This window comes from Vidua chalybeata, chromosome 14, assembly GCF_026979565.1.
Source record: "Vidua chalybeata isolate OUT-0048 chromosome 14, bVidCha1 merged haplotype, whole genome shotgun sequence".
In the NCBI taxonomy this organism is placed as follows: Eukaryota; Metazoa; Chordata; class Aves; order Passeriformes; family Viduidae; genus Vidua; species Vidua chalybeata.
Window position 1 is genome coordinate 7,888,611 of NC_071543.1, and position 16,452 is coordinate 7,905,062.

Here is a 16,452-nt window from a genome sequence, read left to right on the forward strand (position 1 = left end):
CCAATAGGAGCTGTGGTATCAATGTCTGTCCCTGATACAAACAAACCTGAGCTTAAAGCATGACAATCTGTGTTGTGCAGAGCAGAGTCACAATTAAAAGCATTTCCCAAGCCTCCATTTCTGCAAACACACATATGACAGCTTTTCTGGTGACACATCAAGAGCAACCCAAATCCAAGTCTACAATCTTCTGCCTGTGAGGGCAGAAGACATTAAAAACAGCTTTAGCAAATGCCCAGGATTTTAATTGTGTGCCTTCAGTTTTTCCCTCTCAGGTTTACCATGCACCAGCAGCCCTGTGGTTCATCTGGGGAGTGGCTGGATGCACCTGATAAATATGAGCTGGCATCTGGGCACTGCAGGTTGAATCAAGACTCTCTGCAGGGAAGCGCCTAGAAAATTTCTGATCTGGAGGATATTCTCCTTCACAATAGGGAATAGAGAAGTAGCAGATAGAAAATGGAAAACATTAGGCTTTTCACTCCCCTCAAGAGACACAGAGAAGTACTTTCCAGTGCCCTTTCTAAACAGGGAAACTGATTTTTTGATGCCAGCAAATGGACAGAGGCTGGGGGAGAGACACAAGCTGCTGCCCCTTCAACAATACTGTCTGGAGAAATAAGTCCACCCAGGTGACATGGCAAGAAAGTGTTTTAGTACTGCCCTCGTCACATGCATCAAACTATGCATACACCCTACAGAGCAACATTGAGCCTGCTAAGGTGCCAGAGCATTTTCAACACTTGAGGATTAGAAAGGAAATGATAATGGTTTGGCTCTGGAGTCTGTGCCATACTGCAACATCGAAATGGCAGCTTATTTTAGGCTTCTGAGGATCTATGGCTGGACAAAAATGACACTGCAGTACCTTGAGTTGTGGCAAAGCGAAGCACGTGCATGAGGAGCAAGCTGGACCACAGCACAGAGCTCAGTGGTCCACGTGCCAGATGTCACTTTCAGAAGTCAAAGGGTCACATCCAAATCTTTGTTTCCATTCCCCGAGAAAGCACACTTTTGCCACTGGGGCAATAAACAAACATGAAATTACCCAAAAATTCTTTGAGTATGTTTTGAATCCAAAATGCCTTAATTTGCTTCTGATGGCAATAAGACAGTACATATAACCAGAGCAGAGCAAAGGATTTGGATCCAACCTTAGCTTTGCCATTCCCCAACTTTGACAGTGCTGTATTGGAGTACCACACCAAGCCCCAAACCCAGCACGTGGAGGCACTGAATACTACTCCAACTGTGGAACTGGCAGCAAAGACTCCAGGGCAGAGATGTGCTTTGCTCTGCATCACTCGAGACTCATCACATGTGTCGGTACACTAGTAGATAAGCAACTGACAATAAAACTAATGTTGGGAAATGAGCACACTGAATATATAACACTATTTTACCCTTGAACACTTAATGCACGCAGCCATAACAGTAAGCCTTTAGAGCAAAACAAAGCAACATTTGTAGCAGAGGTTTCCTAACTGAGCAGGACATGCCCCTCTTTAAGAGGGACATGATTTCCAAGTCTGCCTCTGGAAGGAATGATACAAGACAGGACATCAGAGTTCCTGGAGGTGCACCTAGCCCAGTGCTCCAAGAGCCAGACTTGCAGGTAGGGCTGGTGCCATATGCTGACACAAAGATCCTCCCAACCCAGAAGCCAACAACCTGGAGCGCTTGTAGGCCTTTCTGTCCCCTGCCCAGGGCTTCCTGGGATCAAGTGCTCCAGAAAAGGGGGACATGAGACTGCATCAACAACATCACAGGCTTCCTGGATGCCTATCAGTGGGACTGCCAGGGCAGATGCCATGGTGCTTGCCCAGAGCAAGGTGCATCCAACCTGCCACATCCCACACCACCTGAGGCAGTGAGTGCCACCTTGCAGTCCAATTCCCTGTCTCAGAAAACCTAGGAAGCCAACTTATTAACAGTGCACTGTCAGAGCTAAGTTGGAGCAGTGCAATTGAACATGCAAAATCAGAAGTCCTTTGGCTATCTCCAACAAAGCACAGTTACACACTTGCTGTTCACTGCATACAAGCCACAGTTGCTGATGTGCACCTGGAAACAATCTCCAGAACTCCAAGCACTGAGACTATCCACTAGTAAACCACACACTTTTGTCATATTTTTCCATTATAAAATTACTGCTAGGAGCAGGAGACAACAGCAAGAGCAGGTCTGAGATAAGACATTCACATCAATGTCTCTACCTGTGCTGACCCCAGCCCAGTGAAATCTATTAATTACCACTCAGCCTAATGCTATTCTTCAAGTAACAGGAAAATCAAAGCCAACATAAAGGAAGATCCACAAGCTCAACTATTTGTGTCTGAAAGGTGAAAGGCAAAATAGAGCTACAGGGAGAAAATGCCAGTTAAACACAAAATAGCACTAGTGAATGAAAAAGTTTATTTCTGCAGGTGAAAGTTAATTCCTGTTCTTCTCTCTCCTTTCTACTGCTGCCCTCCCCATTAAGTTCTCGGATAAAAGCCTCAAGCACCTTTGGCATGAACTAAGGAATGTAATGAAAGAGGAAGATCACAGAGGGCTTTTACCTGCCTACTGTGTAGCACAGCAAGAACAGAAATCAGTACTCAAACTAGAGAAGCACAAAGTGACAGCACTGTTAATGTCCCAAAGTCACAGGGACTCCAACCAGAGAGGCAGCAGAAGCCAAATCTGGCAACATCTCCCCTGCGACCGGTTCTGTGCAGGCATGGCTAAAATGAAGGAGGAGCTGCAGGCAGATCTGAAAGATCTTCAGATTCCCAGATGGTTTTGATCCCAGATCACACACAGCTCCACGGACGCTTGGATCCACAGTCACAATTAAAGTATTAAAAGAAAAAGAGAAGAAAGCTTCAGGCAGAGGGAACAGGAACTGAAAATGGGACTATCCCCACAAACCAGATCTCCTCTGGGAGCAAATGCTGCCAGGCCAGGAGATGGCTAACATAAGAGCTGGATTTGCTATGGCCAACAATGTGTTGCAGAGTTGAATGTGTCTGATCTATCCCTGTAATTGTATCTACAAATCCTGCAAAGAAATACAGGGGGTTGGAGGAAGAGAACCTCTTGTGCCCTATTTTGTTTTTCCAGACTTTGTAAATGAGCTCAAGACACACAGTACAATCTGGACTCCAACTCCCAAATGTTTTTTGAGTTTTGGTCAAATCCTCACAGAGGAACTGCCCTGTCAACAGTCTACCTGGAAAGGTAAAGTTCTCTTCCCTGTAGACAGCAGTAAAATGCTCTCGAACTTCTGGGAAACCTTCCTACACAGGCTCACTGGCCTGTTAGCTTAGAGGGCACAAAGCCCCCATCAGTCCCTACAAAAAGCCAGCACACTTGTGTTAGAGCCCTGAGGTGAATGAGGCTCAAGCCCAGGGCCTGTGACAACCAAAGCAGCTCACCCTGGGTATTGCCTCCTGCAGCACTGCTGCCACAGTTGTCTCCCAAACTGTTGCTGCTGCATGTGGTGGCCCATGAGGTCTGAAACTTAATCCTGTAACAGGAGCTCCTGAGACTTACTTTTAGTTATCCAGAGTCACTCAGTGAAGAAATGCCATCCACGCACATCTTGGTTCAGAGTACAACCTCCTCTGCAGCCCAGAGGCAGCTGCTTGCAGCCCTCCACCTGTGAAGCCAGCCAGCCCCCAGCCCCAGCCCCCTGCACCGTGTCTGCCACCAGCTCCTCTGACTAGTTCCACACTCAAGGAATCCAGCTCCAACCCGTGCCACTCCATATAGCCACAAGCATCACCCTCCCTCACCAGCCTATGCTCACCACAGAACACCCGGCTCAGGGCAATCCTTCCCCTCTGTGCACGTAACCTGCCACGGCAACCTTCACCCCCTGGCCTCGAGCAACCCACCAGTCCATGTCCCAGACCTACAAGCCATTACCCCTGACCCCTAATTTACTCCGCATTCTGCTCACGTCGTTGGGTAACCTGTGACTGGAAGGCCAAGGCTCCTCTGCAGCCATGTGCCACACTTCCACTTCCCCCGGCACAGCGTCCTCCTCCCGGGTGGCTCCGGAGCTGTGCCCGAGCCCCTCCTCCTCGCCTGACAGCCACGGAGAAGGTGGATTCACACGAGAGGAGCCAGGGAAGTCGGACTCATCACCCCTCCGGCCGCAGCGTCCTCTCCCGCTCGGGCAGGCAGGCAGGCTCCGGCCCTCTCGACAGCCCGTCCTCCTCCCCCTTCTCCTCGCTCTGAGGCGGTCCATGTCAGCCCGAGAGTCGCTCAGCAAAGCCCATGCTGATCTCCGGCCTCCAGGTTCCCTGTGCAGGCATCCCCGACCGTGCCCAGACAGACAAGAGAAAGCAGCGTCCCCTCTCGGGCAGCCCCGGCGCGGATCGGATCCGGGCAGGTGGGGCATCAGCGGCACGGAGCCTTTAAAGGGGTTTGCCAAACCCTCTGCACAGATACCCGGGCTGCTCACTCCTGGCACACGCTGTGCCTACCCCGCAAACGAAGGGCGCGGGGAGAGGCAAAATGCAGCCCCTCAACACCCCTCGGGGCTGCAGGCCCCCAAACAACCCCGCTCTGCGCAGCCTGGGCCCACCATCTCTTTCAGATGTTGCTCGCTTTAAAGCCATGGCTTCTCCTGCCTGAATTCCTCAGCCTTCCACGTTAAATACCTCGCTGTATTTAAAACAAGGCTCGTTTTCTGGCATCAGTGAAAACTGGATCTGAAAACTGCCTCAGTGACCAGCAAAAGGGGCCACTCGTGCCGAGTGCACCCCCCCGCCGGAGGAGGGAAGCCTGGAGCGGCCAGACATCACGCTGGAGCACTTCCTCGGCTGGCTGGTGTACAAGTCTGGGACAAAGGGACAACCCGGCACAGGGACCAGCTCCAGTGTGGCATCAGGCACCACCATGCACGCACAGAGAGAGACCACCCTTCCCTAAACGGATCTCGGGGAAAACTTGGCAGGTGCCAAGGTCAATCGGATGTGCGCTACCAATAACGAGTATTTTAAAAATTAAAAAAAAAAAAAAAAAAAAAAAAAAGGAAAAAAAAAAAAAAAGGCGGGGTTATTTATAGCCCAGAATTTCTCACTCCTCTGCAGAAGCGCAGCCCAGAGGCGGCATTGTTGGGAGATGGGGAACACACGCACCGCGGCCGCGTTAATGGCCGGTGCCGGCGCTGACACAACTTCAGCCGCGGCTCTGCGGCTCTGCGAAGCCTTCCCGCAGGACACCGGGCTCCGGCCACCGCCGACTGCCCGGCAACACACGTGTCACTGACGGCACCGGCACCCCGGAGACGCAGAAACAACCCCGGCACCGGCGCACCCCGGCCCTGCCCGCGGCGTCATCCTCCCATGGTCGGGAGGAGACGGGGCGCCGCAGCCGCGACCACGGGCACCGCGCTTCGCCGGCGGCCGCAGGGCCCGGCCGGGGTTATCTGGAACCGCCCCGGCCGAGGTTACCTGGAACTGCGGTCGCTCATTGCTGCGCGGCCGGGGTTACCTGGAGCCGCGGTGCTCATTGCCGCCCGGCCGGGGTTACCTGGAGCCGCCGTCGCTCATCGCCGCCCCGCCCGTCCCCCGCCGCCGCCGCCGAGCGCCCCCCGGGCGCGGCCCGTCCCCCCGCGCCGCCAATCGCCGCGCGCGCGCCCGCCCGCCCCGCGCGTCGCGGGGCCGCCGCAGCGGCGCTGGCGCAGCCAATGGGCGCGGCGGGCGGCCGGTGACGACACACGGGCCGGGGCTGGGGCTGGGGGCAAATCTCGTGTTTCAAGGCAGCGCGCAGGGAAAGCGCGGCGCGGGGGGGTGCTCGCCCTCCAAGCCCCTTCCCCAGGTGCCCCCTCGGGGGCGTGCGGAAACCTGGGAGGGGGGACCGGCGCCGGCCGGGCGTAAAAGGGGTCCTGAAAGTCATCATCACGCTCCCTGGTCTTCGTCCGCTGGGAACTGGAAATGCACCATGAAATTCGGGGCTCCCCCGGATGACGTCTGCGTGTGACAGCCTGTGGGCTTCTCCTGTCCGCATCCCAACGAGGGAGAAGCCCAGCGGGAGTGAGGCTGGAGCAGCCAGCTCCGGCCACTCCTGCGACAAAAAGGGCACTTCCTTGCAAACATCCCCCAACGCACCAGAAGAAAAATCTTATTCACAGTCTGTGTTTTCCATTCTCCTTCATTCTTTTAGAATTATGCTTCCCTAGGCAACGTGTTGTTCTTCTCCTGCTCCTTCTGAATCCACGAGTTCAGCTCCTCCATGAAAGGTATCAAAAGTAGAAACAGACCCAGCTTTGATGAGGATGATCTCACATTTGTAGTATTTCCAGGGAAAAAAAGTGCAGATAAACATGACCAATTTTACAATCTCTGTGGCAGAGCCCACAGGGCCCTGGGCGTGGAGCAGTGCTGGGGCTGGGAGCACCAGCCATGCTCTGAGCTTGGGGCTGTGCCCGGTCCCAGGGCTGGCAGGAAGCTCTACCAGCTCCAAGTGCCACCAATGGAAAGGGCTGTGCTGTTACATACCAAAGCAGCATACCTTTGACCATTTTTTTGTTTGATTTGTTGGAGATTTTTTCCTGATGGAGATGCAGAGTACATGTAATAACACATTATGGAGCAGCCAAGGGCAAGCAATGAAGACTTACCTTCTGCTGGCTGCTATTGCCAAAGGTAAGGCAGGCCACATCTATCCAAGAGGAGATAACAAACCGTCCCAGCCCCACCACACGACATGTGATCTTCTCTGACCACGAGTGATCAGGCTGCTGCCTTACAGCTCGTTCAAAGGACCGGTTCTCCAGAAGCAAGAATTCACTGAGTCACCCCATCCACGCTGACGTGACAAGCAGCCCTGACTGAATCATTACCATCCCCTCCTGCTGTAAGCCGAAATCTCACCAAGGTTTTCTTTCCCAGTGTGAGTCAAATCTGTCACTTAGCTGGCTGGTTCTGCAGTGATTACAGTCAAGCCATAGAGCAAATTGTCAGTGTTCTTTCCACTCCCACAGAAAATTACTCCTGTGGATAGATGACTTTCAGGATCCTCTACGGTAAGCAGGAATTGTGAAAATCTGCTGTCTCTCAACAATGGAAGAAGAGGGCTTCTGCTGCATGTAGTGTCCATGTGACAGTGTCAGTGTCCAGTGACAGCACCGCGTGCATCCAAGAGGGCTGGGACAAGCAATGGGGTCCTCCTGCAGAGGACAAACTCTTTCTTGTTGAGCCAAAGCGGGTTAGTTAGCAGAGAGTGTAGGTTTTGGCCTTTGGCTCTTCTCCCATCAAAGTCCATGTAAAGCTTTTGGAGGAATATCCCATGACTGCAGCGAGGAAGAGAACGCAGCTGAAGGAACGGCCAGGGTTCCTGCAGGCTCACCCAGCCCTGCAAACCACACTGGCTGCTGCAAACTGCTGTTTACAAGAGGCCAGAGCTGGAAAGGACTGAGCAGATGGGAGATCAGCAGTACCTAGCCACCTTCAGAGTAAAATTCATTCCCGATGGCTTTGGAAAGACTGCTGGGTCATTTACCAGCCCCACACCCTGGGGTACCACGAGCCATGGGAAGTGCAAGTCCTGCTCACAGGCTTCTGAAAGAGGGAGGCAGCTCAAGGAAAAGCTGCAGATAGAGCATGAAATCAGGCAATTATGGTTGTTAGGACTGAATCTGTGAATGAATCATTTCCATTCCTTTTGAAAAGTCCAACTAAAATCTAGTTTTAGCATAAACTTTTAGCAGAACTGCTCATAGGAGCACCATAAGAAAACTGCAGGCTCTCTGGAGCACCAAGCCCAGGTCAGGCTCCCGTCTGACTTTGCCAAAGGCTGGGCAACAGCAGATGAAGGAAGAGTTTCAGTTTCCTTTCCCTGTGAAAGAACAGAAACTCGACTCTGTGACTGCACGCAGTAAAAAAGCAGATCAGATCTCTTACGCTCAGCCCTGTCCAAAGCTACAACTCTCCTGGGAGCCAAAGAAACTTTGCAAGCATTGACTGTGCACAGTGGAGTTTTGCCTGAAAGTTACAGAGGGTTTTTAAATGTCTGCGCCTTTCAGGTTGGCCTTTGGAGACCACAAAGCCCTTGAACGTGTGCGTTTCAGCCTTCTGGGGTTCTGCAGCTATCTTTAAGCTGTTAAATGGAAGCCAGCTGTCCCATACCTGATAGAAAGCTGACTTCACGTGCATGTCCCATGCCTTCCTGGCAAAGGAGACAAAGAGTGGCAGCAAAAGCAAAGGCCACAAAGGGGAAATTGCCCAAACCACAGAGCTCCCTTGCTCCTCATGCCAGCTGTAATGAGGCTGACCCTGTTGGAACTGGAGGGCTCTGCTGCACGCTATAAGCAGCTGCATGTGCTGACAATGGGTACACTGCTCAAGCACATTGCTGGGAGAGGGAAAAAAAAAAAAAATGAGTGAGTGCATGGTCAAGGCACCTACACAGTCCAGAGTGCCAGGCTCGGTAGCGCAAGCTGGACTTGCTCCACGGGTCCACCTGGGATGGGCTGGGCTGGGCCAGACCTGCAGAGTGTGGCAGGGCCTGACCTGGCCCAGACATGGCCATGGTGATGGGTTTGTCCTCACAGGGCATAGGAAAGCAGGCCAGTCCCTGCTAGATGTCAATTCTGTGTGACTGTCACACGCATGTCCCAGCGAGGCAGAAATGCTTCGAGTCTGCACGCCCACCCACGAGGTCCAGCCTCCAAGACCCGCCGGGCCTGCCCAAACCCTGTTTTTTCAGGAGCCATGTGGTCTCTGAGCAAGAATCTCATCCTACAAAAATAACTTCGGAAGCTGCCCTAATTTGAGCCCCAATGCCCAACGCTTTAGGTATCTGAGAAGCAGGAGGAAGGACCTGGCTGGACCATGTGCATCACCAACCCCAACAGCTCCTTTCTTGTGTACTAAAATAGGCGGGGTTGGCTGTATCACAACCATCTGTGCTGGAGTGTCTCTGTGATGGGCTGTGCACAAGATTCCCAGCCCTTCCTTGGAGTGTTCCCAGCCAGGAGTGGCCCAAGGGCAACTCCTTCCTGAAGATGCAACCCAATGGAAATTCAGGGCCAGGTAACCAACATCTAGGAAAGCAAGAGAAATAAATTTTAGCTCTGAGCAACAAATAGCCTTTTCATCCCTCCAAAACATGCCTGAGGGCTTCAAAAGCCCAGTGCCAGGTAGCCTCACCTCTTAAATATAATCAGATAGAACCTCCCAAACTGACTGCAGAGCTGCAGACTTGCACTGCCTGACCAGCAGCCTTACCTGTGCCAGAGGGGTGTGCAAGGCTGAATGTCTCAGCAAAGGACACCAAGCACCAGGTTTTCAGAAATGAAAGGTACACTTAGCTGGGATGGCCAGTGAGTTAAAAAAGTCCTTCTTGAGCAAAAAGAGAAATCCTTTCAAAGAGCTGCCTGATCCTTCTTTCACAGGGAATGCACTCAAGCAGGGCAGGAATTCAGGAAAGCTCTGCAGATACACATCTGCAGGAAGCCTTATTCAGTGCTATGTAGGATGTAACCTTAATGGAATACATGGTTCCAGAGGCGGCTCAGACATGCCCTAGTGAAGACACAAGGGCACAGAGTAAACCCTTCTGCTTCAGCAGGGCAGGAAGGTGGACACAGCCTTCACCTACACCAGAACTGGTCCTGCCACGTTTATCACACCTTGCTGGCAAACACGACACAGTCTGAGCAGTAAGTGTGACTGCTGATGGGGTGTCAGTAGGTTTTCATGGGAAGAGGTTAAGTTAAGGATCCCAATAACTGTTAAGGATCCCAGTAACCTCCCACACTCAGTGGTAGCTGCCAGAGAGCTCATCTTACAGATAAAATTAACTCTATCAATCCATCTCCATCAACAAAACCCCAATAAGAAGAAAACTATTCTGTCCCCTAAGAGCTGTGGGTATTACAGTCCCCTGCAGTTTTCCCCCATGCCAGGCTGCTGAGGCGTCAGCACTTGGCCCCACAGTCCCACTCCTCCCCGAGGCTGTATTACATGGGGGACTGTGGGAGCCCCTCTGCCAGCCCTGCTGAGACCAGGCAGCTCCAGGGGGGTCTGAAATGGCACAACAGCAGCACTTGATTAACTGTGCTGGGGGCTGATGTGGAGAGCACTGGGGGGAGGGGACACGGAGGGACGCTGAAAGCTAACAATTAAATTGGGAGGCCTGCTTGGCCCATGATGTCATGGCTTCCCAGCACCCCGGCGATTGGCTGTGGGTGAGCATCTGCTGGGAGCTGGGGATGGTTATTTGCCTGAGGTTCAGACCTTTCCCAGCGGCTCTGATTCAAGCTGGTTGTCCTGACAACCTGGATAGTGGCAGCTTCTGATAGCCACGTAATAAGGTTGTCACAAAAAGGAGCCCCTCCATCAGAGAGGTTTAGGGATCATTAATGTTTCTGAGGGAGTGTGAGAGAAGAAGAGGTAAGGGGACCATCTGGCAGTGCTGGAGCACGTCAACAGCCTCCCTTGAAAAGGAGCTTCATTAGACAGGAACCACCTACCGACACGTAGCGATGGGAACAGGCAGGCAGCCTGCCAGCAGCAAAGGGTCCCAACTGCTCAGCTGGGGAACGCCGAGATCCACGCAAAGATGGAGCAAGGAGGACACACAGGTGCTGCCTGGGAATTATTCAAGTTGCTGAGCAGTGGAAGTGCCCAGGGCTCATGTGGGAACAGGACAGTAACACGGCCTGGGACAAGTGACACAGTGAGGCTGGCACAGAGGCCTTCCCACGGTGCTGCAGTTCTCATGTGCTGCCCCTTGGAGGGTAAGGCACTGAGAGACTCTGTGCCTTAGTTAACCCCATTTGCAGGTAGCTTCTGTGAATGGTTAGAATACTTCCTACTCCTGTCCTGCAATCTTGCTCAGGGCAGGGCACAGACTTACAGCAATGCAGCTCATTCAAAGAGAATTCATGCATGACTCTGCTGTCCTGAGGATCCTTCTTGGCTCAGGTGCAAGATGTCCCCTAAAAACTGAACCTGTGGGATCATGCAAGGCACCAAACACCGTGTCTTCCTCTGGGATCTTCTCAACCCAGGAAACACTTTGTCCTTCACCATGTCCTTGTGAAATATGGATTTCATTCACCCTGTACTCAGACCTGTGAGGTGCCTCCTGTGGCTGCAGTAACAGTGGATTGAGGTGCTGCAGTCTGAAACCTTTGTGGATGGCAATAACACCATAGCTTGGAGAAGCTCAGTTGCCAAACTACTGATCCCTGGGACCAAGTTCCTGGAGAAGAATGCCCACCTTCATGTTAAATAACACACTTCTAAAAAAAAACTTTCCTGTAAAATGATGAAGTCTGAATCTTTCCTAAGAGGAGACAGAAATTACCTCCATAGATAAATTGTTATGAATCTTCCAGCAGTAATTGACAGAATGTGTCTTTTAAGTAATTTTAATCTGTTTAAAAAATATCTGCTAAGTGTAAACACTTGCTAAAGTCAGTATAAGACTTTATTAATACACTTAACACTTTTTTAGTAATAAAGTTTTTATATTAAAAGCTGCTGTGCTTTTAGTATGCATTTTTACCTCAAACCATGGTTTCCCTATTCAAAATCAGTGCTTCAACTGTGGATTTAACTGAGATCTAATAGGACAATTAACATATGTCAATTAAATACCAATCAACTACTAAAGACTGCACTTAATATATACATTTCTTAACATACTACTGCTATACCTCATTAAAATTGTGTTGAATCTTCACAACTGTTGTAAACAATCAAGTGGGATACAATCCACCTCCAGGAGCTAGTAAAACTGAATGTAGTGCTCTCCTACTCTGGGGAGGTGTGTGATATAAAAGTCAAAGCTAAGACAAAGACACAGTTGATTACACATAACGTAAGTACTTTCAGATTAATAGTAGGCATCAGGTTCACAAATCCTGCCTCTCTCAGAAAGGACAGGAATGTCTGCAAGGAGATCCCCAACCTGGAAGAGGGTTTTGACAGAGGGAAGTAATAGCAGCTGATACTGCTCATATCTGTGCTCTACAATCCTACCTGAGCTGTCTTCAGCGATTCTTCCCACAGCATTGCTCCTCCAGTTTTGGCAGAGGGGAAACTGAGGCAAAGAGCAGCTTAGGCTGGGCAGCAGCCCAGTGGCAGCTGTACAGTAGCTTTGCCACCCATGGATCCCCAGTGTCACTCCCAGCCCCCTTTTTGTTTTGTGAATTGCAATTCAAATCACCTTCCAACAGGAGTAGCAGGACTAACAGCTTGAATTATCAAGCCCTACCTTAACACAGCTTGTAAACAGAACACATCACAGCTTCCTGCAGAAACACCAGTGAGATCCAGAATTTTTCAGGAGAATCCCTGTCAAGTCCAGTCCTGTCTGGTTTGCACTTAAACATCAACCATGCTCCTTCATGGGGAACATCCTGTTTGACTGAACACAAGCAAAGATGACCCACCTGCCTGCTGAATTTTATCTGCTCAAGATGCTGAATTCAGTCTGCTCTCAGGACTGAGAAAGTCAAGATCCACCCTATCTATCCAAATAGCACAGAATGGTTTCCAGTCCTTCCTGGCACCAGAGAATAAGATTCTTCACCCAGAGGAGTGTGGGCAAGCTATCATAGCCCAGCATAAACACCAGATTTCCCAATACTTGACCATGCCCAATCCCCTGCACTAGAAAATCTCAGCAGAGGTGAGAGATCCCTTCCCCCGTAGGAACATCTACACATGACTATGGTGCAGTACACTTTAAAGGCACAATCTGACAGTAAAACCACCACACAAAGATGGGCAAGTGCAGCAAATTTATCTTCTCCAAAAAGAGTCATTCAACAGTGATTCTTCATTGGAACAGCCACACATCATCATGCCTCTGTTCTCTGCTTGCAAAATGTCTAAAGGTGGATGAGACACAGAAAAACCATTCTCCAGGCTGTTTATCTTTGTTTTAATATGAAAAGCATTTGCCAACATACTAGATTTTTATATAAGTCATTCTCCATTTTCTCCCCAGCTACTTGTGAGCAGGAATTATACCAATTTTTGTGCCTGCCAAGAGACATCAAAATGGAGAGGCTCAAGAGGTGAAATATCCCCATTTTACAGGCTGCCACACAGTGGCAGTTCAGGCTTAACCATACTGCGGCAGTGTCTGTATCTGGGGTTTTCATTTACATTCACCTCGATGTAATCATTAAGACTAATTAATGAAGCACTGAGGTGGAGCAAGTGTGAAGCTGCCCTGCCTGCACAGCCCTCAGCTCTTGATAGCTGAGCTCAACTTTGTCAGTGGGACACCTGCTGAGCACCCACCTTGATGTACAGACTTGAAAAGGGTAAACCATTGGTGGTACCTGGCATTCTAGAGTTTTAGAAATGCTGAATATGAAGGCCAGTACTTAACCTGTGACTGTCCAGAGCATCTCAACATCCCAGACCAAAACACATGAGGGTAACATCCAAAGGGAAAGTATGAAAATTAACTGATTCAAGCAAATAAGGATGTTAGAAAATGAAATGGAATTAACACGTTTTACACTGGGACCACTACTGAATCTTTTTTAAATGCCTGTTTCTTGGCCAGACATGTTTGCAATAAAAAAATCTTGTTCTCTAGCTCTTTTCCACTGTATGCAGTTATGCTTCAGGAGCAGACAGGGCTTAGGCAGGGATTCAGACCTCTTTTTTGCACTCCATCACCAAAAGATTTCACGTGGGGATGATTCTGGCCTGAAGACACTAGAGTGCTGTTTGCTGTGGAAAGGAAGCAATGTTGAGCAGCTGCTAGGAAAACTTTGCCATACCTCATCTCCTGCTGCCTTTAGGGTATTCTGGTGAAAACAGAAAAGTCTAATGGCCACTGAAGTCTATGATTTCCCTATGAGCCCTGCGACAGGCTCCATGGGAGCAGGAAGGGAGCCAACCTGTGAAGGAAGCAGCAAGGCACTACAAAACAGGGTGGAGATATAGACTCATATCCAGAAACCAACAAGCTGAAGAGGAAAGACTCTATTTTCAATTCATCATCCCATAATGACCCAGTCAGAAAGACTCCAAGCCTAGGCTGAGTTACCTCTGGCTGGCCTGTAGCACAGAAAAACTCAAAGAATTGCACCCTTCACAGACCCTAGACCTTCAGCTATGGTATCACATGGGAGGGTCTGAGTTAATCCTTCAAAGAAAATGAGACACCTGAGGCTGCTTTCATCTCTAGTGGTTCCTTCTCCTTCCACACATGAAAGTGGATCCTTATGTCCATGTGCCTCCTCCTGCTCATTCAGCTCTCCCTCGAAAATCCACTGTTCCCACAACAAATGTTGTGAATCTGAGCATTAACCTCATACTAGATCAGTATGAACTCTGATTTCACAGCTCCATGGTGTCATGGGTGAATATGAACAAAGGTGCAAACACACAGCTCTGCACAATGGCTTGTGAGGGCTGGAGAATGCGGGGTCCCAGCATGCTGCAATGCAAAGGTACCACAGGCATCAGGATAACATCAGCCCACAGGGTCTGAAGAAGAAAAAGGTCTTTATGTGGTTCCCTTTCCACAAAGGAAGGCTTCATTGCCTGGATAATATCCCATGACAGTTAGAGTTTACTACCAGGCTGGCTCAGGGCAGTGCTCTCCCAGCACTAGAAGACCAGAGACAAGGGTTGTCTGTGCACTTCCACATCAGCCTGAAAGATTGAAGCCTTACAGATAGAAAAAGCATGATAGAGAATGCCTGTCTTGACTTAGAGAACACCCTTCCCAAGCTTATTGGGGTTGTGACCTGGAAAATTAAAATGCAAGAAACTCTCCAGCTGCTGACCAGGCAAAGTGGTTGATACTGGATTAAAGATTCTAGGCTCTCTGCTGTAGCACACAGGCACCAACTGCACTAGCTGAAATGCCCCTCTCTTCTTTAGTGTGCCCAATACCAGCTACAGCAGCAGAACTGAGACTGTCTTTGTGATACGAACAATTTGCAACAGCTGAAGAGAAAGACTTCTCTGAAACTTGATTAAGTGAGACACTTCAAACAGCATTTCAGAAAGCTGGCCCAGAGGAAGGATTGACTTAGCATCATGGTAGTAAATGAAGAATGTGCCAAAAAGCAAACTTACATGTACACATCACCTCAGTGCACTTCTTTAGAGAAGAATATCTTCTTCTCCTCACTGTGAACCCTCCAGCACCTTCCCTCCCTTTCTGCCCTGCACACACTTGCAGCTCACTATACATCAGGACACAGCCAGTAAAATGTGCAAGATTTGTTCATGCCAAGCAGGATTTCTGTTTGTCTCCAAACTCTTGCTTTTGTTTGGCCACAAAGGGAACTCCAAAAGCAATAGTAAAGGCTAAGCATGTGTGCAGGTACAAACACCAAGGAGAAGTTCATTCCATAGATTTATCTTCCATGTCATTGGGACAGCTACAGTCTGCTTTGACATAGAATAGATGGAACCAACTATTAGTTTGAAGACAGAAGGCCACTATCCCAGAAATAATCATTTTATCATAATTTCAGAGTCCAGAAAGCAGTGCAGCATGATTTTTCTGACAAAGAGTGTTTTTTTCTTCTCATGATTCTTGAATTATGTATTTCAGTGTACAAAAGAACACAGGTTTGACAAGTCTTACCTGAACAGTAGAAGGGTTTTGAACCCCAAGATTAAGGAAAGATATGTTCCTGAGACCCTGGCCACATGACAGTCTATAGGAAAAGGGCAAGACCTGTTGGACATCTTTTCAAAACACTTTCAGTGACCAGCTTCTTTAAGAAGCTCAAGGAAGTACCAATTTCAGCATGCATCCACAGGATGGAAAAACACTATTCATGGAAAATCTGTGGAAGTTTTATTCTCCATCCAATATGGATCAAAATCAAACATAATAAGAAAAAAATATTTCAAGAATTGTAAGTATGACCTTTTGGCCAGCTTGAGTCAAGTATATAAAATATGACAGTATATTTCAACCCTTACTTCTGACTGTGAAAGTCAGGTGTTTGGAGAATACAGTCAATCTTATTCATCTGGTGCTCAAAGATGTCACCTAATCAAGAGCTGGGATCAGGAAGAAATCCTCAGCTGACATTAAAATGTTACATGCAATGGACTGAATCCAATTATTATTTCTATTGCAATTGCTAATATATGAGATGGGGCTGGAAGGTCTGATTACTAAGATAAACAGGTACCACCAATGCCACTGAAGACAGAGACTGATTGAAGCTTTGGACTTGTTCTGCTCTGCAGTGCCAGGTCAGACTCCCCTTCCACTCCAGACCTGCTGATATCTGGGAATCCAGTAAGCTCCCATGGGCTCAGAGAATCCCTGTCCCAGTGGTAGTGTCTGGGTGCTCTCATGCATCACAAAGACTACAAAGCTGCATGGTTGCCCAACTATTCTGCTAACCTCCATGTTCCATGAGATATTTCCTTCTTTTGATACTCATAAAATTCAAAGCTCAGAGATCTATGATCCCTGGTAAACTCAGCATATAAACAGAGAAAC

General features: G+C 49.3%; 1 protein-coding gene across 4 annotated transcripts in view; it reads right to left on the reverse strand.

Moving 5' to 3' along the window:
• PAK3 (p21 (RAC1) activated kinase 3) overlaps positions 1 to 16,452 on the reverse strand; it is a 128,303-nt gene that overhangs the window by 66,791 nt on the left and 45,060 nt on the right. The window contains exon 1 of one of the 4 annotated variants that reach the window (XM_053955654.1): positions 5,527 to 5,569. The exons of 2 other annotated variants lie outside the window; for them this stretch is intronic. The gene's annotated coding sequence lies outside the window, so the exon portion shown is untranslated. Of the gene's footprint in view, positions 1 to 5,447; positions 5,570 to 16,452 lie in introns of those variants that run through there. One more of the 4 variants, XM_053955653.1, reaches the window with a different exon arrangement.